Source organism: Phyllostomus hastatus, unplaced genomic scaffold (assembly GCF_019186645.2).
Source record: "Phyllostomus hastatus isolate PE091 unplaced genomic scaffold, TTU_PhHast_1.1 phas_contig_90, whole genome shotgun sequence".
In the NCBI taxonomy this organism is placed as follows: Eukaryota; Metazoa; Chordata; class Mammalia; order Chiroptera; family Phyllostomidae; genus Phyllostomus; species Phyllostomus hastatus.
In genome coordinates, this window is record NW_025333984.1 from 346338 (window position 1) to 371818 (window position 25481).

At 40.5% G+C, this 25481-nt stretch overlaps 1 protein-coding gene and 1 pseudogene across 1 annotated transcript in view; one reads left to right on the forward strand and one right to left on the reverse strand.

Moving 5' to 3' along the window:
• PABIR2 (PABIR family member 2) overlaps positions 1-25481 on the forward strand; it is a 302302-nt gene that overhangs the window by 134976 nt on the left and 141845 nt on the right. The window lies entirely within an intron of this gene.
• Positions 829-3695, reverse strand: LOC123827713 (annotated as a pseudogene).

Here is a 25481-nt window from a genome sequence, read left to right on the forward strand (position 1 = left end):
TTATGAATGGGCAGATGAAGGAAAGAAAGGAATCCAGGATGACTCCAAGGATTCTAAGCCTAAATAATGGGGTTGTGGTAGTGTCCTCAACTGAAATTTTTTAAAAAGTGGGAAGAGGAGATGGTTTGGAACAAGTGTGAAACATTTGGTTTTGGATATAAGGAATTTTGAGGTAATGGTGGAACATTCAAGTAAAGATGATCTCCAAGTCGTTTGACATATGAGATTGGAACTTGGGTTAGAGGTTAAAGGTCAGTAAACTCACTTTAATTCTGGATACTTTATACAAGGATGGCCTTCCAATGACATATTCATTTTTATTTAGTATTCATTCAGAAGATATGGATGAATACTGATGAATACTTTCATTGTTTTCACAAAGAAAGGAACGTGTATAAAGGATCCAAGGACAAAAACAACCAGGGTAGAGGATTGAATATGGGAGATGGAGGGCGCATAGGGCAAGGGACTATAATGGGGGGGGATGGGGACAAGTTTAATTGAACAACAGTACAAAATTTAAAAGGAAGAAGAAATAAAGAAAGAAATTGTGTAAGATTTTGAGTGCAAGAAAACAAATACCTTCAAAGACTGAAAACATCAAGGAAAGGATGGGAATGGCCCAAGCGAGTAACTACACATTCTCTCTTCTGGAAAGAAAATAGGAAAAAAAACATAGTGTAATTTCCAGTTGTCCTTTCTTAGAGCAGTAACACATAGAAGGATTTAGTGTCCTTGTCACTAATGCAACCTTTCAAAGAACTGCTGGATGACTATTTAGTAATGAACCTTTGGAAATACCTTGTATAGAATCCAGCTCCTTTGCAATTAATGCAGTATGACAGCTGCCTGAATGATTAATATCAGGGTATCATGTAATACCACCACATTTGACAAAGAGAGAATGGGAAGATCCTGTCTCATTAGCATGACCTGGTACTTATGACAAGTAGCCTCCATCTCCATCTCGTTTGTCACAAGCTTCCTTGACGTTGCGGTCCACTTGGTCCTGCTGTTATTTCTCCCTTTCAGTGACAGCCTTCCAATACATGGCATACTCATACTCAAAGGAGCCAGGCTGTGCAAATTTAGATAGCTGCTCTTCCTCCCTGAGAAATTGCTGGTTCTTTATAACCAGCTTTTCTGGAAATCCTTTTTCATCATCTAACTGGTCCATAGGCTGGCTCCCCAGCCTCAGCCTGAGTAATGTAGTTAGCAAGCAGGACCCTTCACTGCATCTGTACAGAGCTTTCTGAACAGCTGGCTTCCCCAAGAACTCATCAATGCCTTTTCCTGAGAGCCTTCCTTGATAATCCACAATGACTACAGACCTCTCCACCTGGCCAAACATAGAAAGTCTTCCTCCAGCAGTTTGCTCATCACATACAGAAAGTTCTGCGCTGTAAAGGATGTACTATTACAGATAAAACACACAGCTGCTCTCCATGATGTGGCATGTTGTCCAGATTCACTTGAGCAATTTCCACTAGCGTTTGTGTTTCCAAGTGGATAAAGCCAAAGTTCTTTTCCTTATAAATGAGGGCTTTACCTGCCTTTCTGTATTTCTCAAATACTTTCCTCATTTCCTCCTTGGTGACATCAGGAGGAAGATTGCCCACAAAGAGCCAGCTTCACTTGGTGAAAGGCTTCTGTTATGGTTTCCTAAAATTCTTCAGGCCAAAAATCAAGCCTTCATTTTGGCTGCTGGCTTGTTGCCCATTTTCAGGTGTTGGTGGTGTCAGTGGCTGCTGGTGATGATGCTGATGATGCTTCCTTAGAGCATGGTTTTGCTTCCTCAATTTAAAGGTTTTATTGCTATGCAGTTTTGCACCTGTCTACCAATGGTTCTTTCCTCAAAATAAGTAGTTTCAATAGTCTACAGACTTACCTTCAGGTACCCAGAGCTAACACACAGCTCCAAGGTTTCCACTATGAGACCTCACGAAAACTAATAATAGCTACTATGTATTGAGAATTACAATGTGCCAGACATTGTGCTATGTGCTTTATATATGCATTATATCATTTAAACCTCAAGCAAACTTATGAGGTAAGTACTATTATTCCCCTCATTGTATGAATTAAGAAATTGAAGATTAAATAGGTTAAGTAGATTCCTTTAAGATACAAACTCAAGGCCAGGGATCTTTCTATTACATCACTTTTTGTCATAGAATTATAAGGAAAAAGACATATTCTATCCAGCCAAAGCAGCCATATCATATTTTTGATCAATGAACTTCCCAGAAGCTCTTAAATCTTACCCTAAGATGGACTCTATTCATGGTCCAAAGATGTTTTCTACCCTTGATATAGGTAAATGGAGAGTTTGGGTTTGACAAAAAGTTTACAGATGCTTTTAGATGAGGAAACAATAGCACACCTTTTCCATGGGCATTTCAAGTGACTTTGAATTTGCTCCTTCCATGATTGATCTGTAACAGCCTTTTTTTTTTTTTAAATAAGGGATATTTTGGAAACACGAGGAAAGTTGGTCCTTTTTTTAAAGATTTTTATGTATTTATTTTTAGAGAGGGAAGGGAGGGAGAAAGAGAGAAAAACATCACTGTGCGGTTGCTGGGGGCCATGGCCTGCAACACAGGCATGTGCCCTGACTGGGAATCGAATCTGCGATGCCTTGGTTCGCAGCCTGCACTCAGTCCACTGAGCTACACCAGCCAGGGCTGATCTGTGACAGCCTTAATGCCAACATCTCTTTCATAATATCTTTTTACTAATACATCAGTCTTCAGAGTAGCACAAGATTTGAGGGGCACTAGGAAAGCTCTAGGATGTGTACTTATCCCCCTGTTAAAATGCAAGTCCTCTAAAGTGTGGGCTATCAGTACTTAGTGAATAATCGCCTGATTTCTTATTGGGATTAGTTCATCCAATGGTTTTCCTGTATGAAGGCTAAGAACAATGATTCTAGGTCATGATGGATAGAGAAAAGGGGCAAATGACAAACAGCAAATTGGGTTCTGCCAGGGGGCAACCAAGAGAAGCCTAGGCTACTTCCCAAATTTATTGAGGGTCAGTGCTGGCTCTCAGCACATGGCTCTCTATATGGCTGATCAATGCATAGCCTGAACTAAGACCCATCATCTTCTGCCTATGATTTGTAGGAAGTTGAAGGAAGATCTTTTTAAAAAGATTTATTTATAGATAGATAGATAGATAGGTGATAGATAGATAGATAGATAGGAAGGGAGGGAGAAAATAGATAGATAGGAAGGGAGGGAGAAAGAGAGGAAGAGAAACATCAATGTGTGGTTGCCTCTCTGACACCCCCAACCAGGGACCTGGCCCACAACTCAGGCATGTGCCCTGATTGGGAATTGAACTGGTGACCCCTTGGTTTTCAGGCCAGCACTCAATCCACTGAGCCACACCAACCAGGAATGAAGGAGGATGTTTTTAAAATTATAATTATAATGCAAATCATGTCCTACCTTGAGGAAGCTGACCCCTGCTGACCGATACCAAGAAGGGCTGGGTTTCAAGGTGGTTGTGGTATCAATAGACAACCTGTTTGGACTGCTGGGAGTGGGCTGAGAGCAGAGAATAGGAGGGGCCTTTGGGGGAGATGGATCTAGGCCATGGGAATGGAACCCGGGATCCATTCCCGGGAGCCACTTGTGTGCTGACCCTTGCTCCTTGGGGATGGAGATCAGAGGTTTGAGCACTGAGGGCATGGTGTGCATCAGACAATACTTTCATGAAATGCTTGGGGCATGATGAGGTCACTGAGTTTCATTTCTACATGCAAGGCCACATTGCCCAGGGGACCAAGCATGTGCCTTGTAGACATTCCATCCCAGTTGGAGAGGTCCTACTCCTGGCTGGAGATGTCTTAACCTTCCCACTGAGGCCATCCTTGGAACTACCTGAGAGGTTGTGCTGAGTTTCCAGGGTCCCTTTATTTAGATTTTTGGTTTGGTCACTGTTTGCCTGTGGGCCTCAAATGTGGGCAACTTGCTTCATACAGGCATTGGAGGCACTGAGTTGATGGAACACCATGGGAGTCTTCCCCATTGTCAATGATGGTAGCAGGAAGAGGTTCTTACAATGAGCACATATAAGGCTAGCAAGATAATTGGATATAGGAAAAAGCCCTCCTACTGCCTTCTGGTACCAGATTGGGGGTGGTACCAGGGGAAGACAGGTACATGCACAAAGAAGCCAAAATGGCAGCAGGGAAGGTGCTGGACCAAAGAGACCTGTCAGTGTAGTTAGGGGAAAAAGGGATTGCTTGGGAAGTAGGCCCACCCAAGGCACATGGGTTTAGGAAGTTAAATGGTCATTCTGAGAAAGCACCTGGTCCATCCCACACCCAAAGCTAATATAAACTGAGGGGAACAAAGAAACTCTACCTTGTTCATTGCTTACTGCTCGGGATCTGCACTGCGACAGTGCACTGTCCTGTCCTCTCCATGGACCATGTAATCATAGCAGTCACATGGCCCATGGACTCTTGCAGGGAATCTCTCTTTCTTTCACCCAACTTGGTGGAACATTTTCAAGTACATTTGCACACTCTTCAAACTGGGAGCATGGGACCTTGCTGCCCAAGAAGGAGCATGGCCAATGGCAACATCAGCCCCACATGCAGCCTCCAGTAGGGAGCCAAGCTGGACAGCAGCTGGGAATAAGCTAAGCTACCTAGAGGACCACTTAGCAACCACCTGTGGGCTCCAAAGGATGGTACTTTAAAACAAAACAGAAACTCTTGGCACTGCCTCTTGTTTTAGTCTTGCTGAGTACAGCTGATTTGACTGGGTTTTACAGAGGAGATGAGCTTCGAGACAAGGAGTTCCTTATTTAACCAGATTGTTCAGTATCTGAATAAAAACCTCTTTTCTTTCTCACAACTCTCTAGCTCTAGAGTTTGCCTTTTGTCATGGTGGGCTGTGGAACCCCCATTTTTATTTAGTAACAGTTGTCCAGCAGTGAACAGGGCCTATATCAAGTATTTCACACTCCCTTGTCTAGTCCTCCCTGTGCTAAACGTGATTGTTGGCTGAGATCAAGTGGGATATCTAGCCAGAAAAAAAGGATTTTTTTTTGTTTATTTACTTTTCAATAAACTAACCAGCCCACACAAGAAGTCAAACCAGTAATTCTGCTCTCCTTGACATACATTAGGTTTGGTATTATACCTACAAGACATACTCTTAACCACCAACTTTCCTATCTTTAAACCATACAGTGAATGACTAGATTAACAACCGAAAGAGACAGCTGAGACAGTAGATCCCTGGAAGTCTCAGATGGGGTCAACATCTGACATCACCAGAAGCAGATCCAGAAAGAAAAAAACGGAGCACATGAACAACAGCATACAAGATGTGGTGGGTGGAGTGACCCTCAGTCAACCAGAGACAGGGAAAGATCCATGAAAGAACAATCTAACAACAGTCAAAATCCAGTTACAACCAGAGAGCCAACATAAAGGGCATAAAGGGCATCCCAAGAGCACTAGGTTCAGGAGATCAAGGAGACTGCACCACTGAATCTCCCAGGTCTCCTACCATACAATATCACACCACAAGCTGAGGGAGTCAAAGCAGATCAACTTAAGAAGCAGAAACAAACAAGAAGAGTCACACAAATGATGGAAAGACAAAGAAACAACCCCCAACTGAAAGGAAAGGAGGAATCCTCAGAAAGAGTGCTAAATTAAGAGACAAGTTAACTATCAAATATTGATTTCAAAACACTGTTTATAAGGAAGCTCAATGAGCACAGTGAGAATTACAAAAAAACTACAGAGAAATTATGAGGAACTTACTGCAAACTATATCAGCATGAAAAATGACATATAAACAATCAAAAAGAGTCAATAGGGGATGAAGAATACAATTTCTGAATTGAAGAACAGAGTAGAAGGAATCAAAAACAGGCTAGATAAAACAGAGGATCAAAGGAGAGAGCTGGAGAACAAGATAGAAAGAAACAGACAGAAACTGCAAGAAAAGGAAAAAAATACTCAAGAGAATGAAGGTCAACTAATGGAACTGCAGGACAACATGAAATGTAATCATATCCATATAACAGGGATACCAGGAGGAGAAGAAGAGGAACACGGGATAGAAAACCTATTTGAAAAGCTGATGGAAAACTTCCCAAATTTGATGAGAGAAAAAGTCACACAAATCCAGGAAACACGGAGGGCCCCAACCCAGAGGAACCCAAAGAGGCCCACTCCAACAAACATCATAATTAAAACGGCAAAATTCAAAGGCAAAGAGAGAATCTTAAAGGCAGCAAGAGAGAAGCAAGAAGTAACATACAAGGGAGCCCTGATAAGGCTAGCAGCTAACTTCTCATCAGAAACACTACAAGAAATATTCCAAGTAATGAAAAGGAAAGGCCTGCAACCAAGCCTGCTACCCAGCAAGGCTCTCAATTAGAATGGAAGGCAAAATAAGGAGTTTCCCAGACAAAAAACAAAAACAAAACAAAACAAAAAACAAAAGGCTCAAACAATATACCTCCTCCAAACCAGCACTGCAAGATATACTAAAGGGACTGCTTTAAGAACAGAAACAAAAAAAGAAAGAGGAACACAGGTACAAAAAGGGTAGAATGGCAATGAATAATTACCTATCAATGATAACCTTAAATGTAAATAGAATAAATGCTCCAAGCAAAAGACACAGGGTAGCTGAATGGATAAGAAAACAAAACTCACACATATGCTGCCTACAAGAGACCCACCATAGAACAAAAGACTTACATAGACTGAAAGTGAAGGGCTGGAAAAAATATTCCAAGCAAATGGACAGAAAACAAAAGTCGGGGTAGCAATGCTTATATGAGACAAAATAGACTTCAAAACAAAGGCCACAAAAAGAGACACAGAAGGATACTTCATAATACTCAAGGGAAGAATCCATCAAGAAGACATAAATATTGTAAACATATATGCACCCAACATAGGAGCACCCGAATATGTAAGAAAAATCTTGAAGGAGTTCAAGAAAGATATACACAGCAACACAATTATAGTAGGGGATTTTAACACCCTACTGTCAACCATGGATCTCTTCCAAACAAAACATCAACAAGCATAATGTGGAACTGAATGGCACACTAGGTCGAATGGACTTAACTGATATCTATGTAGAACCTTTCATCCAAAAGAAGTAAAATACACATTCTTTTCAAATGCACATGGAATATTTTCAAAGATACACCACATGAGAGGGCACAAAATAAGCCTCAACAAATTCAAGAAAATAGAAATCATATCGAACATTTTCTCACACCACAAGGGCTTGAACCTAGAAGCCAACCTCAAGGGAAAAAACTCAAAAACACTCAAATCCATGGAGACTGAATAGCATGCTATTAAGCAATGAATGGGTTAGTAATGAGATCAAGGAAGAAAGCAAAACATTTCTGGAAACAAGTGAAAATGAACACACAACAGTACAAAACCTATGGGACACAGTGAAGGCAGTCCTGACAGGGAAGTTCATAGCGATACAGGTGTACCTAAAGAAAGACAGAAATGTTTCAAATAAACAACCTAACCCTACATCTACAAGAACTGGAGGAACAACAAGCAAATGAAGCCCAGAGCAAGTAGAAGGAAGGAGATAATCAAGATCAGAGCAGAATTAAATAACACAGAGACTAAAAATAACAAATCAAAGGATCAATAAGTCGAGGAGTTGCTTCTTTGAAAAGATAAACAAAATTGACAACCCTTTAACCAGACTCATCAAGAAAAAACAGAGAGAGGACCCAAATGAACAAAATTAGAAATGAAATAGGAGAAATTATGACTGATACCACAGATATGCAAAGGATTGTTTAGAAATTACTGTGCACAAGTATATGCGAAGAAATTTGAAAACCTGGGTGAAATGAACAAATTTCTAGAAATATATAATCTTCAAAACTGAATCAAGGAGAAGCAGAAAGCCTGAACAGACTGATAACAGCTGTTGAAATCAAAGCAGCAATAAAAAAAACTCCCAGCACACAAAAGCCCTGCACTGGACAATTTCACAGTAGAATTTTGCAAAACAATATTTAAGGAAGAACTAACCCTTATTCTTCTCATACATGCTAAAATCCTCAACAAAATATTGGCAAACCACATCCAGCAATACATTTAAAAGATCATATGCCATGATGAAGTGGGAGTAATTCCAGGAATGGAAGAATGATACAATGTTCACAAATCAATAAACATAATAAATCACATAAACAAAAGGAAAGACAAATATTTCATGAGCATATCAATAGATGAAGAAAAAGCATTTGACAAAGTACAACACACATTTATGATAAAAACACATAGAAAAGTGGGAGTAGAAGGATCATACCTCAACATAATAATGGCCATATATGAAAAACCTAGAGCCATCATCATATTCAATGGACTAAAACTAATAGCTTTCCCGCTAAGACCAGGAACAAGACAAGGATGTCTGCTTTCACTACTTCTATTAAACATCGTATTGGAAGTCCTAGCAACAGTAATTTGTCAAGATGAACAAATACAAGGCATCCAAATTGGAAAGGAGGAACTAAAACTGTCATTGTTTTAGGCAACATGGTAGTGTATATAGAAAATCCTATAGACTCCGCCAAAAAGCTACTCTACCTAATAAGTGACTTTGGCAAAATGGCGACATTGACAGTCAATACTCAGAAACTGAAAGCATTTTTTTTGCACCAAAAAATGAAATATCAGAAACAGAAATCAGGAAAAAAATCCCATTTGCTATAGCAACAAGAAAAATAAAGTACCTAGGAATAAACCTAACCAAAGAGGTAAAAGATCTGTACTCAGAAAACTACACAACTCTGAAGAAAGAAATTAAGGAAGACACATAAATACAAGCATATACAGTGTTCATGAATTGGAATAATTTATATCATCCAAAGCAATCTATACATTCAATGCCATCCCTATTAAAATACCAATGACATATTTCACAGATATAGAACAAACATTTCAAAAATTTATATGGAACCATAAATGATCCTGAATAGTCACAATAATTTTGAGAAAGAAGAACAGAGCAAAAAGGATCACAATACCTGACATCAAACTATATTACAAGGCCACTGTCATCAAAATAGCTTGGCATTGGCATAAGAACAGACACATAGATCAATGGAACAGAGTAGAGAGCCCAGAAATAAACCCAAGTCTCTATGTTCAATTAATATTTGACAAAGGGGAAGGAGCACAAAATGGAGTAAAAATAACCTCTTCAATAAATGTTGTTGGGATATCTGGACAGCTACATGCAAAAAAATAAATGAAACTTGACCACCAACTTACACCATACACAAAAATAAACTCAAGATGGTTAAAGATTTAAATATAAGTCATGACAGATTAAGTCCCAGAGGAATACACAGGCAAGAAAATTTCAGATATTCTATGCAGCAATGTTTTCAGTGATATGCCCCCTAGAGCAAGGGATATAAGCAAGGGATATAAAGGAAAGAATGAACATATGGGACTACATCAAATTAAAAGGCTTCTGAATGGCTAAAGAAACATCAGCAAAATGAAAAGGGAACCAACTGTATGGGAAAATATATTTGTCAATGATACCTCTGATAAGTGTTTGATCTCCAAAATATATAAAAACTCACATGACTCCACTCCAGGAAGACAAACTATCCAATTCAAAAGTGGGCAAAAGACCTGAACGGACACTACTCCAAGGAGGACATACACAGGGCCTAGGGATATATAAAAGGATGCTCAACATCACTAGCCATCAGAAAGATGCAAATTAAAACCACAGTGAGATGCCACTTCACACTGCTCAGAATGGGCATCATAAACAAAGCAACAAACAAAAAGTGCTGGTGAGGTTGTGGAGAAAATGGGACCCTAGTGCACTGTTGGAGGGAATGCAGACTGGTGCAGCCACTGTGGAAAACAGTATGGAATTTCCTCAGAAAACTAAAAACGGAACTGCCTTTGGACCCAGCAATACCACTGTTGTGATTATACCATAAGAATCCTGAAACACCAATTCAAAAAACCTACACACCCCAATGTTCATAGCAGCAGAATTTATAATAACCAAGTGTTGGAAGCAACCTGGGTGCCCATCAGTAAATGAATGGATCAAAAAACTATGGTACATTTACACAATGGAATTCTATGCAGCAGAAAGAAAGAAGGATCTCCTACCCTTCACAACGGCATGGATAGAACTGGAAAGCATTATGCTAAGTGAAATAAGCCAGACAGTGAAAGACAAATACCATATGATCTCACCTATAAGCGGAACCTAATCAACAAAACAAACAAGCAAAATATAACCAGAGACATTGAAATAAAGAACAGCTGACAGTAACCAGAAGGGAGGTGAGAGGGGGATAACAGGGAAAAGAAGGGTAAGGGTCATCAAGGAGCATGTATAAAGGACACATGGACAAAGTCAAAGGGGAGGAAGGATGGAGGGTAGGTGGTCAGGGTGGGTGGGGTGGGGGAAGTGTGGTAAAATGGAGACAACTGTATTTGAACAACAATAAAAAATTGTTACATAAATAAATAAATATACATGGGAGAAAAAAAAACGTAGAATGACACAGCTGGAAGAAACCCCCTAACTTATATAGTTGCAGTCTTAGTTGCACAAATAGGAGACAGAGAAGTTCAGAGGAAACAGATTTGCTCAAGGTCATGTAGTGAGTTAGTTGTAGGCTAAAATCCAGATGTCCTGATTCCTGGATGAGTACTCTTCCACTACACCACATTGTAACCTCATCAATGGCAGACCTCCAATTAGGGCCTCTTGGCTTACATCTGTTTCAGGCTCCAAAGTATTCTCCTAGTTGGCTTTTGGGACTCACTTGGTGATCCAAAGCCATTTGGATGGTGCCTCAGTTTCATCCTGGTTGTTCTTTCCAGATCAGCTGCAATCTGGGCCAGGATGGAACAGTGCCACAAATTCAGTCCCTCCTGGCCTCTGCACTATGAGTAAAGGAAAATGAATGTCTCTGTCTTCTGTCTGGGGCTCTCAGATTGCTGAACAGATGTCTGTCTCAAAAATGACTTCTTAGATACTGGGCAGGGAAAAATATTGGTAACAAGCCCTGATAAGGGAACACAAGCTTTTATAGTGCCAGATGTCCACTATTGCCTACCTCCCTCTTCCCCACAGTTCTAAATGTACAAGATGTTGAATTTTTCTTGTTAATGATATGTACAGAGCCCCCCACTTGAAATATCCTGGTGAGCCCTGTGTTTTTGGAAAATTTGCTTTTAAGTTCAAGCTTGAGCTCTTCTCAGAAGACCTTACCTGTTCTTCCACCAGGCACTAGACTCTTGACACAGTTTTTCCATTCACATGAAGTAACCAGTATTTCCCCAGTCCTAACCAAAAAAAAGAAAAGATGTCATTTCATCTAGCCTGCTGTATTCCATATTTTTGCCTGATTCTCCTCCCAATACCCATAAGCCAATAGTGGCCCAGCATGGACACTATTTTTGGAGCTAACCTAAGTGAAAGAACAGTGGCACTAGAGTGAGGAATTTGAGAAGGAATTTCTATGTCTCTGGTGCTAGGCTCAGCTCCTGTTTCACACTAAGCCCCAACTCAGTAAAAGCAGTAATCTGGTGTTGCCACCTAATGCTGCAGATGCTTAGTTCCTACTGGGTCTACTTTCAACAGCTCGAATATAGCATGGGACACAAGTTGGAACATGTTCCTCAGGAAGGGTACATAACATGTGGCTATTCATTCAGCAGTGCCAAAGTTACTCCACCATAGAGGCTGACAGCTGCTCTGCTGAGGCCCTCTGGAGGAGCTGGGCAGCCTCCCAAGGTGGCAAAGACCATTTATACTCCACCATCATTTCCTGCCATCAAAAAATAAGTTTTGGTGAGGCTGTCCTCTTACATAGTTCAAGTTAAGGATGGACCTGCATACACTCTATGTGATTCAGGGGATATGCCTACTAGCTTTAGAAAAAGCTGAAAGAGATAACCATCTGCACATTCTGACATAATGGCTATCCAGTAGGGCTGTAATTGTCTCTTCTTCCCAGCCATTATGCTAACAGATATCTTAGACCAGATATGCAAATTATGGATTCTGCCATCTCCACCATTTCCTTCCAAGGGAAACTACATGGACCATAATTCCTTGCTGAAGAAAATGGCCGTAGAGTATTCTTTGAAAATTGAGTGGTTACTTCTTGTGTCATGAATGGGCACCTTACCTGAGGACACTCAATCCATCAGCTGGTGAATGACCTTTGTATAAAGTGGCCTGGCTAGAAAGCTGAACTCAGTAGGGCAATGGGAATTAGGTAGGACACATGACTTGCCTCCCTAGAATGCAGATATGAAAATACAGAGATTTTGTACAATTCATTGGTAGAAATATAAATGAAAAGGTACCAGATCAAAGCAGAGTACAACTGTAGTGTTTTTTTAATGGAATAGCACTTGATAACATTCTAGCTATTGAAGAGATGATGAGATTCAATCCTTAGAAACTCTCTTTATTCCTGAATGCTGAAAAATCCTTAGTTACCACTAGAAGTCTTGGAGAGACATTCATTTGCCTTCATATAGTTGGGGGTCTAGCTGAGGTATGTAAAAGAGATACTTCTGTTGAGAGTGATAAGGAAAAACTCATAGCACCAGGTGGGCTCTTTTCCATTGGAACTCAATTTAGACTATTGGTAAACCTTGGTAAACCTGCCAACTTCTTAGATGTCACATAAAAGTCCCATCTGCAGTCCTTCTCTCCAACTCCATCCCTCTGTCCAATTCTAGTCCAAGACTGATCATCACTTGATGTGGCCAGCTCTCCAGGAGGGTAACAAGACAATTATCCTTTCTCTTTCTGAGCATTCCAACCCAGGTCAATCCAATTAGGCAGTGTACAAGAAATTTCTGTCATCTTGCTTGTAGTGGAGGCATGCTAACTTAGTTTTTTCCTACAGACCTAGGCTAATGTGACTACACATGCCCAACTTAATTTTCAGGCTTTATACATGGTACCACAAAGACTAACGTGGGCACCAAGAGGAGTTAGACACAAAACCAGTGTTGACTTGTGGCAGCTTCAGGGACCTGTTATAGCATAATAAGTACCCTTCCAAGCCTCTCGCCACAAATAGCCAGTGTGAATGGTTTTGCAGTATATTTTAAGCTGTATAGACAGTCCATGTTTGGGCTCAGTGTTATGGACAGGCTTCTAAAGGACCCTACATATCCCAGATTTTACCAAATGCCAACCCTATCATCTCTTCAATCTGGGCTGAATTAGCCTGTGATGGGAAGCAGAGAAAGATAGATGACACAAGGCCACTATTTGCAAACATGGTGGGAAAGATTTGTAAGACTCAGATCTTTGTACTATCATGTGGTGAGAGCTGACCAGAATTTCTTCTAGAAAAAGAACCCAGATTCTAGTGTTCCTCAAGTAAGACCATCTGGGCCAGCTTGTGAAATTCACCCCATCATTTTTTATGTTTGTGATGGTGAGTAGGCCTACAGTGATGGAGAAAGGGACCTCTAGCTGACATTGCTAGGATCTCTGCAGATGGTGGGATGTTCAGCCATGAAAGTTCTAGGATGACTCCAGGGCCCACTGGACTAAGCCAAATCTCATTTCACTACTGAACCCACACACCAAAAATTAATTTTGCAGCTTCAGTTACAGAAAAAGTGAAAACCTTAAAGTTATGTAACCCTTGGTTTTTCTTAGTGTACGGGGACTTCATGAAAAATTCTAGAGGTAGAGGAAGGGAAGAAGAAAGCATTGAAATTGGACAAATCACACACAAAATATTGCACATATTTCCTGGACTTAGCTCTACCACTTGTGAATTGGACAAGGATGAAAATGACATCTTAGTTTCACAATTGGAGAGTTCATGTGCCCTTTTGCTTTATTTCCACTTACTGTCTGAGTTTGGATTTACAGGGATTTATATGACACTTCTCCTAGGCCATCTGATGAGCTTACATTTTATAGTCAAAAGCAGATAGGGAGGCACTTGAGTTGCCTATGGAAACACCAGGCTTTAGTAATCCTTATCAAGACACATAGAGCCATTTAGCCAAGGGTTCTTCCTTCCTCCTTGAACCCCTTGGGACCTATCTGAGCTTGCTTGCCTTCCTAACTGGACCAGCAGCCTGAGCCCCATGCCCCATCCCGCTGTCCTATCAAGAGTTTCATTTGTCAGTGGCCCTACTCTCCAAAGTGCCTGTTATCAGACACATTAAACCAGGTTTAATTTTTGAAGCACAGGACATCTGAGCCAGAAAAATGCCTTTAAAATCACCTTGCCCAGAAGAATGTGAACAAATAAATATGGAAAAAATCATAGGAATTAACCAATCACCATTTTGCAACCATCATCTTAATAATAGATTCAGGCATGATCATCAATATATGCTGAAACTTCAGGGCACAAGGTCATGTTAGTTTAATTTCTTGTTTATTGTGGTGTCTGTCCAACTTCTGTTGTCAGTGTATCTTTTCCCCTTTGAAATTACAAACCTAATATCACCAACAGTGAAGCAAACTTACATATGTGGGTCCTGATATAGTGAGTCAATAACGACACAACATTATTTATGTAGCATTTTTAGATTAAAAGCTGAGAATAAAAGCACCTTGTTGTAAAAGTTGGGAAATTGATACCCAAAGAGGAGAAGGAACAATAAAAAACTAAGACTAGAATCCTTTCCTCGTGGCCTCTTAGTGCACCATCTAGTTCCAGCCATGAAGATGTTGCTGCTGCTGATACATTCATTTTTTAAAAAAAAATATTCTTCTGAGTTCCTATTATATCCTGAGTACTATGCCTGTCATTCAGGAGTCACCAGTGAATAAACAAAAGATCTCTGCCTTCACTGGACTTATGTTTATCTTCGTATTTTTCATCTTTACCTTCTTCATCCTCATCCTTGCCATTTCATTGTATTCCTCATCTTTCAAATTTGAAGTCCTTTGCACAGAGAGACTCATAAATGTATATGTCTCTAGGACCTGGCACAGAGTAGGTGTTTAATAAGTAGTTGTTTAATTAATAAATGTGTTCATGTGGACGTGTGTGTTTACATGTTGAGACTGTGTGTATATGACTACCCCACATCCACACTTTAGCTCAGTCTATCTCCCTTGCTTGGAACAGCATCTCCATTTCTCCCTTATTCTTCTAGGCAGCCTTGTTTCCTCTATGACATCTTCCCAAGAGGATCTTCTCTTATTAACAACCAAAGTGTTTACTACTCATTTGATTCATTGCGACAGCTGAGGGACTATAGTTTGGTTATTTTAAACTCTGTTTATGGTCACTGATAAATTCGGGTAGGTTCCTCCAACATAGAATAATTACCAGTTTTCCAGGGAGACAGTGGAAACAACAAAGATATCCTAACAAAAGAGTAGCTAATGCAATTTCAGGCTATAAGAAGAGGGAGTGACCCTCTGTCCCTTCTCTGATGAGGACCCCTTGTCATGCAGAATTTTCCTGACCTAGTCATATGAGTCTAATTGCAATTCTTTCCCTTACTTACTTGTAATGATTCTGGGCATGTCTTAGGCCCTTAAAAATTAATATGCTCACCTGTACAATGAAGGAATTGACCTATGGGCACTGGAATCCATTGCAGTTTTCTGTATTTTAGGCTTAATTCCTTCTGATTTCAAAAAGGAGAAAATATCCATGACTGAAGGTACAGAGACTGCTGAAATGGTCCCATGTACCACCATACCTGCCAGGGTAAAAGCACAAGGTACAGACACTTGGATATTGGCCTTAAATAAGGGAGCCAAAATGAAATGTCTAGAATGAAAGCCAATGCCCCACATATAGAACAGATTTTCCATTCCCTGAACTGCACCATTTTCTTGAGAGTCTGCACACAAGTGATGTAGGGATAAGAGAAGGGGTTTTCCTTTTTAAAAAAATATATACTGGCTCATACAGGAGCTCTTCCAGACACAAAGTAATGGCTAATATTTGAGGCAGGACCTGCTTCTCCTTTTCTTTCCACTTGTTGCTATATGGAACCAGATAACTGGCATGCGATGAGGAAAGCCAGGCAATGGAGTAGCTAAGATGAAGCACCTGGCATCAGGCAGATGTGGGTCTTCATCTCATCTCTGTCATTTGAAGGATGTGTGGCCTTAATCTAGTTACGTAACCTCTGATCCCTAGTTTCCTCATCTGCCAAAGAGAATAATAATGGCACTACCTCCAAGACCATTGTGAAGATTAAATGGAGTGATGCACACAGAATACTTAGAACAGTGCCTGGCACTTAGTAGGTGCCCTGAAAATGCTGGGAGAGAAATTTCTAAGTCAAAATATTGGGACACAAAAGTGCACATGCCATTTTGGGGATTCAGGATGATAGAATGTTTGAGATTGAGGCTTTCCTAGAAAATTCAGTCTCTGTGCCTAGGATGTAACTTGCCTTCTGCTCTTTGCCAGCTGGTCCTGAAAGCTCTGCCCAATACTTAACCAAGTGGAAATTTACCTCTTATTGTGGGAAACAAAGAGACTCAGAGACACTAGGGCCTGACAGGAAGTTCAGAGAGTAGTTAATGCAGTCAACCTCCTCCCCACCTTCATGCACAGCCACCCAAAGGACACATAAGTTCAGAAAAAGGAAGTGGATTTCTCAAAGTTACCCATTAATCTGGTAGTGGAGAATTACTTTCTACCTCTTGACATTTTCCTTGAATATTTATAAATAAGAGTTTAGAGAGAAAATGTGTGCAGCATAAAACAGGTTTTTAAAGAACCCCACAAATCCAGGACAATTAAACCACTTCAGAGTTTCAACTTCAGCACTATTGAAATTTTGGGCCAGGTAACTCCTTGTTGTGAGGACTGTGCTATGCATTATAGGATGTTTAATATCATCCCTGGCCTCCATCCACTAGATACCAGTAGCATTACCCTGACCCCCACCATGTGTCAACCAAAAATATTTCCAGATATTGCTAAATGCCCTGTGCAGCAAGGGGCAGGGGGTAAGTGAAAAAATTACCTCAGGTTGAAGACTGCAGTTGAACAAGAACAGCACTATAAACACAGCTTCCTTCTTGGCCATCTTCTGAGCTCTTAAACTATACTGTGTCCAGTGGTGATGTCAGCTAGCCCCATCGTTGATGGCTCTTAAATGAGTGTCTCTAGCTTTGACCTCTCCTACCCACTCCTGTCTTGGATATTCACTGCCTATTTGACATTCTTATTGCACATATAATAGGCATCTCAGACAATATATTAACACCAAACTCATAATTCTTGACTCTTCCTTTTTTCCATCTCATTCTTGCTCATATTCATTCATTCATTCCTACATTATACAATATTGAACACCTATTGTATCAGTTTCCTATGGCTGCTGTAACAAATTACCACAAACTTGGTAAGGCTTAAAACCACAGAATTTTATTCTTTTATTGCTCTAGAGGCCAGAAGTCCTGAATCAAAGTGTCAATAGGACTGTGCTTTCTTCAAAGGCTCTAGGAGATAGTCTTTCCTTGCCTCTTCCAATTTCTGGTGGCTCTGCTCATTTCTTGGCTTGTGGCAGTTTTATGCCAGTCTCTGCCTCTGTCTTCAGATGGCCTTCTCATTTTCCTGTGTCTCTCCTCTGTATGTCTCTTATAAGGACACTTTGTCATTGGATTTAAGGCCCACCCAAATAATTCATATGATCTCATCTCAAGATCCTTAACTTAATTATATCTGCAAAGACCCTTTTTCTAAATATTGTTACACACACAGGTTCTTGAGATTAGGACATGGACATTTCTTTTTATTGTTGTTCAAGTACAGTTGTCTCCACTTCCCTGCCACCACTTTCCCCCAGCAGGAAACCCCCACACCAATGCACCCTGACCCTCAATCCTTCCCCCTTTGGCTTTGTCCATGGGTCCTTTATACATGTTCCTTGATGACCCTTCCCCTTCTTTCCCCTGTTATCCCCCTCCTCTGTGGTTACTGTTAGTTTGTTCTTTATTTCAATGTCTCTGGTTATATTTTGCATGCTTGTTTGTTTTATTGATTAGGTTCCACTTATAGGTGAGATCACATCATTTGAAGACATACCTTTTTAAGAGCCATTATTTAACCTGCCACATCTATTAGGTACCAGGGATATTATAGGCATTAGGGATGCAGTGGAACACAAAGCAAAGTCCCTGATGTCATAAAAATTATACTATACTATTGTGAGATAGATAATAATGTATAACTATTTAATATGTAATGCCAGGATATAATTAACATAATGATATAGTAATGTAATTAATATATAATACAGGGTAGGGATAAAGTAGATTTACAGTTGTATGATAAATAATACAATAATTAATAAATAAGAATATAAGAATAAACTCTGTATTTCAAATACTCACAACTGTAAACCTACATTTTTCCAATCCTGTATAATATAATGTAACAGTGATAGGAAGAAAAATACAGCAAGGTAAGAAGATAAAATAGGAGATGATGGGGATGCTAATTTTGATAGAGTGCTCAGGGTAAAACAGGTTACATTCAAGCAGAGAACTGAAGCACAAGAGTAAGGCATAGGGGAATGTGCTAGAGGCAGAGGGAACAGCAAGTACAAAGTCCTTTAAAAGGCTCTTTGGCATGTTTGAAAAAGAACAAGGAGGCCAGGGTGAGTGTTTCATAGGGAGTGACCAGAAGAGTGGCAGGAAATGAGTTTGGAGGGGTTAGCAGGAACCAGAGCACATAAAGAATTGTAGACCATGGAAAGGACTTTGGTTTTATTCTAAGTATTACGGGAAATCATTAGATTGAGGCTGGAGATCAAGGGGTGACATATTTTGAGAAGATTAGCTTGGCTGCTATGTGGAGCATGAAGTGTAGCAACAGGGAAAGCATATAGAGTATAGGCAGTGATTCTAGTGAGTGGAAAGGGAGAAATGATATCACCATTCAGTTGCTCAGGCCAAAAACCTAGGAATCATTCTACATTTCTGGCTTTCCCCATCCCCCAAATTTAATCCATTAGAAAGTCCTGTTGGCTTCATATTCATATACAAAATAATATCCAGTGTCTGATCACTTCTTACCCCTTCCACCACTGCCATCCTTATCCAAGCCACCATCATCTCTTGCCTGGACCACGGTAACAGCCTCCTAACTTGTCTCTCTGCTTCAACCTTTGCCTCGTAAAGTGTATTCCCAACACCGCAGTCAAATCAACCTTTTAGAAGCATAAGTCAGAACATATAACCCCATGGCTTGAAATGTTCAATTGTTTTTCAGTGCACATAAAATCCAAACACTTTACCATGGTCCCTATTGTATGGCTCCCACATTCCCCCACCCCAACTCCATTTCCTATTATTCTCACCTTCTAGTCTTCTTTCTCTTCCTGGAATCCTTTCATCTTATTCCTCCCTCAGGGCCTTTGCACTAGCTGTTCCCCTAGACAGTAATATAGATGATCTAATATCGTATCACTTTTTCCAAGAGGCCTCCCAGATTACCCTCATGAAAGCAGGATCCTGAGAGTCATCTTATTTTTCTTCAGAGCACTTATTACTCTCTGAAAATCTATTTTATCAGGTATTTGTTTAACTTACTATATATTTATATGGTTCTTTGTTAAATACTTGTTTCTCTCCACTAGAACATAAGCTTCTCGAGGCAGCATTCATGCCTGACTTGTTCAGTGCTGTATGCCCAGCACCTAGCACAGTAGGCAGCACACAATAGTCCCTCAGTCAGTATTTGATGAGAGAATGCACCTCTCTCATGGTGCACAACTGACCTAAACCCTAAGGACTACATAGTGGCTGGGCATCAGAATCTCCTGAAGGGCTTTCTAAAAATCCATATTGACAAGACCCCTTCCAGACCCACTAAACCAAAATCTCTCAGGACAGGTTCCAGAAGTCTGCATTTTGAACAAGTTTACTTATGTAACAAACATTTATACACCCCTTAGTGCTACTGTTATCAGTACTTTGCACACATTAACTCATTTAATCCTCACAATGATAATTGTAATATTCCCATTTTGCTGATGAGGAAGTTGAGGCACAGGAAGGTTTAGTTATTACCCAAGGTCACCCAGCTTGTAAGTAGTAGAGTCAGAATTCAAACCCAACCAGTCCATACTCTTAAGCACCGTTATATGCTGCCACTATACAGTAGATTCTGTGATCAGCTCTGTTTGAGATGCATAGATAAATACTGTCTGATGAGGACAGTGAGGCCCAGACAAGGGAACAGACCTCTTTAAAGCCAGTCAGAAATGAGATAGGTTTACGTCTTCCCAGCTAATGAGTGTTCCATTTTGTTTAATCATTCTGTGTACTGGGAAGAGCAGAACCTGGAGTAGGTTGCCCACATAAAATCCAGTTGCAAGAGGGTATCTAAGATGTTTTTGTTATCAGTTGCTGGTTGTCAGGGAATACAGAAATAAACCCTGGCATTGGATTCTCTATCCATCTCTCTGGGAATAACTACAAGCTTAAAGTCAGAGATCCCCTTCCCTTGGAACACAGTTAGCAAAGCCAAAGCAAGGGAAGTCTGGATCTGTGGAATGTGGACTAGTCAAAGATGGTATGCAGGAGCAGCCCCAAAATGTCTGCACCAGGCTTAGGCAGTCTCCACTCCCCCACCCCTGCAGCCCCACTGAGGGAGCCATGGGATGTCCCAGCCAGATGACATGCATCAATTACTCTCCAATGCGGCCCTGGGCCAAACAGGCTTTTCAATTTCCAGATGCTTTTTAATTAAAATAAAGGCCACTCTGTAACCTGACTTTGAATGGACAAAGTTTCCTTAGTAGAATAACTATACAAATTCGCCCTTTTTCCATTACTTTTCACTGAGCAACTAAAACGTTTGTAACCAATAAATTATGACTTGAGTCACATGGCAGCATGGGGCATGGAAGGGTTATGTGACTTATGGAAGGTCACTCTGCTAAAGAAAGACTCCTTTGTTCCTACTGCCCCGTTTGCTCTTGCCTTTGCTTGCACACATACTACCTTTGGGGTAGATGGAAAGAGGCTAGGCTCTCTCACTCAGAACAACAGAAGGTTGAGCAATGATGTGGTGACCTTATCCATTTGGGAATTCAGGTTCTCCTTCTCTGCCCCAAAAGGAATCTTGTAAGCTCAGATTTTCTGTCTTGGTTAAGTTCCAACTGTGCCTTAACCATCTGGGGACAAAGAAGACAGCAGGGGAAAGGGCCAGTTTTATTTCTGTCCAGACCACTATTAGAGAAAACGTTTGGAGAGGTCTATGGGGAGACAAGCATACCTCACCAGGTTTTGTATTGGATGTGCCTTTTCTCAAATTCAAGCATAGTAAAGAAGGAAGGGGTCAGATGGCAGCAGTGGGCTCTGCTAAGACATGATAGCTTACTTTTTCCTCAGCTCAGCCATTAACAGAGTTCAGCAACAATAGTTGTCTATGGGCCCAGAATAAAGCCTGTTGAACCTAGCTTATAGAGTTGGATGTGTTCTCAAGTGATGACCAGTTCAGCTCCCCAATTTGTCCCTTGGACAAATCAATGCTATTGTTCTCCACATACTGTGGATCTGGCAAGTGAAATCCAAATAGTTTCATGATTTACCCAAAGACCATCTACCAAGAATTGAGGAGAGGAAACAGTTGTTTCCTTTACCATTTGTTCCTTACCAAACATCCCCAAATTCTTATCCTATAGATGTTTTTATGGGTACAGAGTTTTCCTCAAGTTCTCTTTTCTCCATTCTGGTGAAAGATTGAGTCTAATTTGTATTGTCAGCTATACAGAAAGGAAGAGGAAGGAATGATAAACCAGTGAGGTAACACATTTTCAAATTTTCCTTGAATGCACCAGAATAATTTCTTCAATAATCTGGAAGTGCCCAAGCATTCTGTGTGGTCTATCTTTGGCCATGTGTAAGTAAAACCAATATAGCCATATAAAGGCCACTACGTAAGCCATAGGAAAGTGGAGAATCCAGTCAACCCATTTGAGAGGCTGTTAATATTTTTTTACAACTCTAAATGACCCATTTCACTGTACCAAAAAAACTTGGGGATCACGTTGCATGTGACTGAGATTATGGGAGGAAAGCTCTAAAATGAAGTTTATTTTATCTGGGGTCCTTTTCTCACTTTGGCCTTTTACTGGACATGTGAGCTTTCCTTGTTTGGGTCTACTGAAGACACAGAAACTTCCCCACCATCTACCCCAGCCCCAATCATTTCTTTGCTGACTGGTCTTTGAGATGGAGGCTCTCTTGGCTTTGCCAAGGCTGAGGGTGTCTCCATGAGTCCTTTCCAAGCTTCCCAAGAGACTTTGAGGTGTGAAGCTGAGAAAATGAGTTTTAGGATTTAGTGCTTAGAATATTTTTCCACATGCAATCCTGAAGCTAGAATTTCTGGGGAAGATCCATAATGTCAGGTCAATTTGGACAAATATGTTGTCTTTTCATATCCATTAAACCTGTGAAATGTCACAAACAAAACGTCCATATCCTAAATGGCTCTCAAGTAGGCTATAGGGCCAAGATTTTGGTGTCCAAGGAAAGATTCTTGTGTTTCATCCCTCTGGGGAATTGTTGGAATCACATCCAACAGATGTGTAGCTTCAAAAAAACAAAGGATGGTAGCCTTTAGAAATATCCATCTGTTGAATATTTTCCCTTTCATCTCTAGAATAGATAGAGACTGTGTGAACAATGCTGCCCAGCCCTGTGCTAGATTACAGCCACATTTTTTCTCATTAACAGAAGAGTAAAGACAAATGACAAATATTTGTGGATTGGCCAGCAGTACCTAGGTCACATTGTTTGAAGTACTTTGGGCCCTCATGGGATTAACTTATATGAGAGGATATGTTGAACCCCATTCTTCCCTCTGCAGATGGAAATAAAAAGGCACTGTCAGCCTAACTAACCATAAATCTCTCCAGCTTTGACACTCACTATCAATAAATACCATCTCTCTACTACCAAGTGCCAATCTGAAGCAACCTCATTAGGCCAGAGGGCTTAGGTACCAGGATGCAGACTGCATCCTATGCCATTTCTCATTTGGAATCATTTGGTCCACTAAATCTCTGTTTGTAGAATTTAATTTTTAGGACTATAATGAAGTTTCCACAAGATACAGTTTCTAGCCTAGACAGAAATGGCCATGGATAAAGGCCATTTCCTTTCTCACATCCTGTCATAAATCTACTGAACTTTACTTTTTCCTTCCCCCTCCCTCCTGTCCTCCTTTCTTCCTTTCTTCCTATTAACTTTCTTTCTCTTTCTTCCCTTCCTTCCTTCCTTCCTTCCTTCCTTCCTTCCTTCCTTCCTTCCTTCCTTCCTTCCTTCCTTCTTTCCTCGCTCCCTCCCTCCCTTTCTCTCCCTCTCTCTTTCTTTCTTCTTTCTTTCTTTCCTTCTATAAACTTTCAAAGGTTCACCCAGTATAATTTCACTAAGTTCACAAGCCTATGATGTTTCTCTCTCTCTCACCTTTCTCCCTGTCAGCACTGACTGGATTCCCCAAAAGGACCATTTCAGCTTAAACAGATACAAAGGGGGAAAATCCATCTTCTCATGACTTACATAAGGAATTTGAGTCTCCCCACAGCCCTCAGTAAGTCTCAAGTTTGCCTCTAATACTATGGCCAAAGGAGCCTCTGAAATGACAAGATTTGTGGGTATGCCTAGCAGTGCATTGAATAAAGAGGAAAAACTCACCAGATCCAGTCTCTGAAACCCCAGGTGACCAGCCAGTCACCTATTATAGGGAATTGTTAGTGCAGCAATTTCTGTGCAGTAAGCAGTCACCCCCCTCATTTTTCACTAGTAGATTGGGAATTGGGGTTTCTTCTAATGAAACTCTCTTTTGGGGTAGCACTCATAATTTCTGAAAGAGTTACTTACTTTGTTCCATCAGAATTATGAGTTTTTATTGAGGTTACTAGTTATTAAAGATATATTCCTCAGAGTGAGGATGTGCCTCCAAGCAGCTGGTTACATTGGCAGCACCACTACTCTCAGTCCTTGAGGAAGATAACTGAGTATCGCCTGATTTTAGCACAGCAACAGGAGGATACTCCAGAGACACTATTTAGCATCAAAATAGAAAGCAAGAGGGAGCAAGAGAGATTGAGCAAGAAAGTACATGAGAGAATTATGCTTCAGATGTCTCTGAGCACACAGCCAGCTAGGGTATTGAAACCACCCACAAACAATATGTCAGCCTCTGAGTTTCCCACAGTGGATGTTATTTTAAGCCTTGTAACTTATAGGGAGGGGTGCTTCAAGGTCATCTAATGATTCTTGAAACCCCCTCTACAGTCCTCCCACCAAATGGCTAACCAGCCTCTCTTTGTACTCCTCTAGTAGTGGGAATCTCACCTCCAGCTAGAGTTTGGTACTCTTGAATAACTGACTGAAAAGCATTTTCTTTTCTGTTATTCAGTCTCTCAGTTCCATTTACTGAGCATATACTATATGACAGGCACTGCATTATGTATTTGAGATTCAACAGTGGATGAAACAAGTATGATTCCTGCTCTCGTGAACTTTACAGTCTAGTGGGGAGATAGATAATAAAAGAACTGAATTTCCCCATCCAGCTTATCACTCTGTATCCCCTTACCCACCAGTATGTGGTACCCAAAATGTAACCCAATGACTCAGGATGGTTTGGCTTGATCTTTGGGGCCAGACAGAGCTCCTTTATCCTGAAGACTAGACTTTTATGAATGCAACCTAAAACCACATTTTTGCTTTGCTTTACTGGCCACATCAGACATTGACTTACAGTAGGCTGACATCACCAGAAACTCCTAAGCAACCTCTTCCTTTTTTTTTTAACTTACACATTATACCATTAAGCTAGTATTCTCCTATCCTACATTTGCACAATTGATTTTTGCACCAAACTATAGTACTTTACATTGATTTCTGTTAAATTTTATTTTACAAAAATACCCTGTCATTCCAGTTTATTCAGCTAGTTTACAATTCAGCAAGATAGGGAGTTGTTTGCAAAATTTACTCAATGACCTGCATATAAAACTAAATACACTACATTTTCACAGGGAGAAACTGGGTCTTAGCCAAAAGTTGGATGCCTGACAAAAAACCAGTGTCACAGGAGTTTCATCCCATGGGGTTAACTTTATTTTTTAACAAGGAAGCAAAGCAATCATATTCTGCTTTGATTCTGCAAAATAGTCTTGGAAACTACAAAGCTTAGCATAGATCACAATCTTCTCAGAACATCCCCAACTGCTCACCATGTGGTTGATACTCAAATGGGTCTGTGAACTTGAAATACAGCAGTGACAGTGGGGGAGGGGATTTTGAGATGTGAAATCTTTGAGGTAATGAGCCATTGTTGGGGAAGGTACCCATAACCACTAGATCTTGGTATGAGCTCAGGCATCTACCTCTTTGCCTTGCTTGTATGGCAGGACTGGAGGATACATTGTAGCTTGGTGTTCCATGGGACAACAAAAAGCCTAGCCA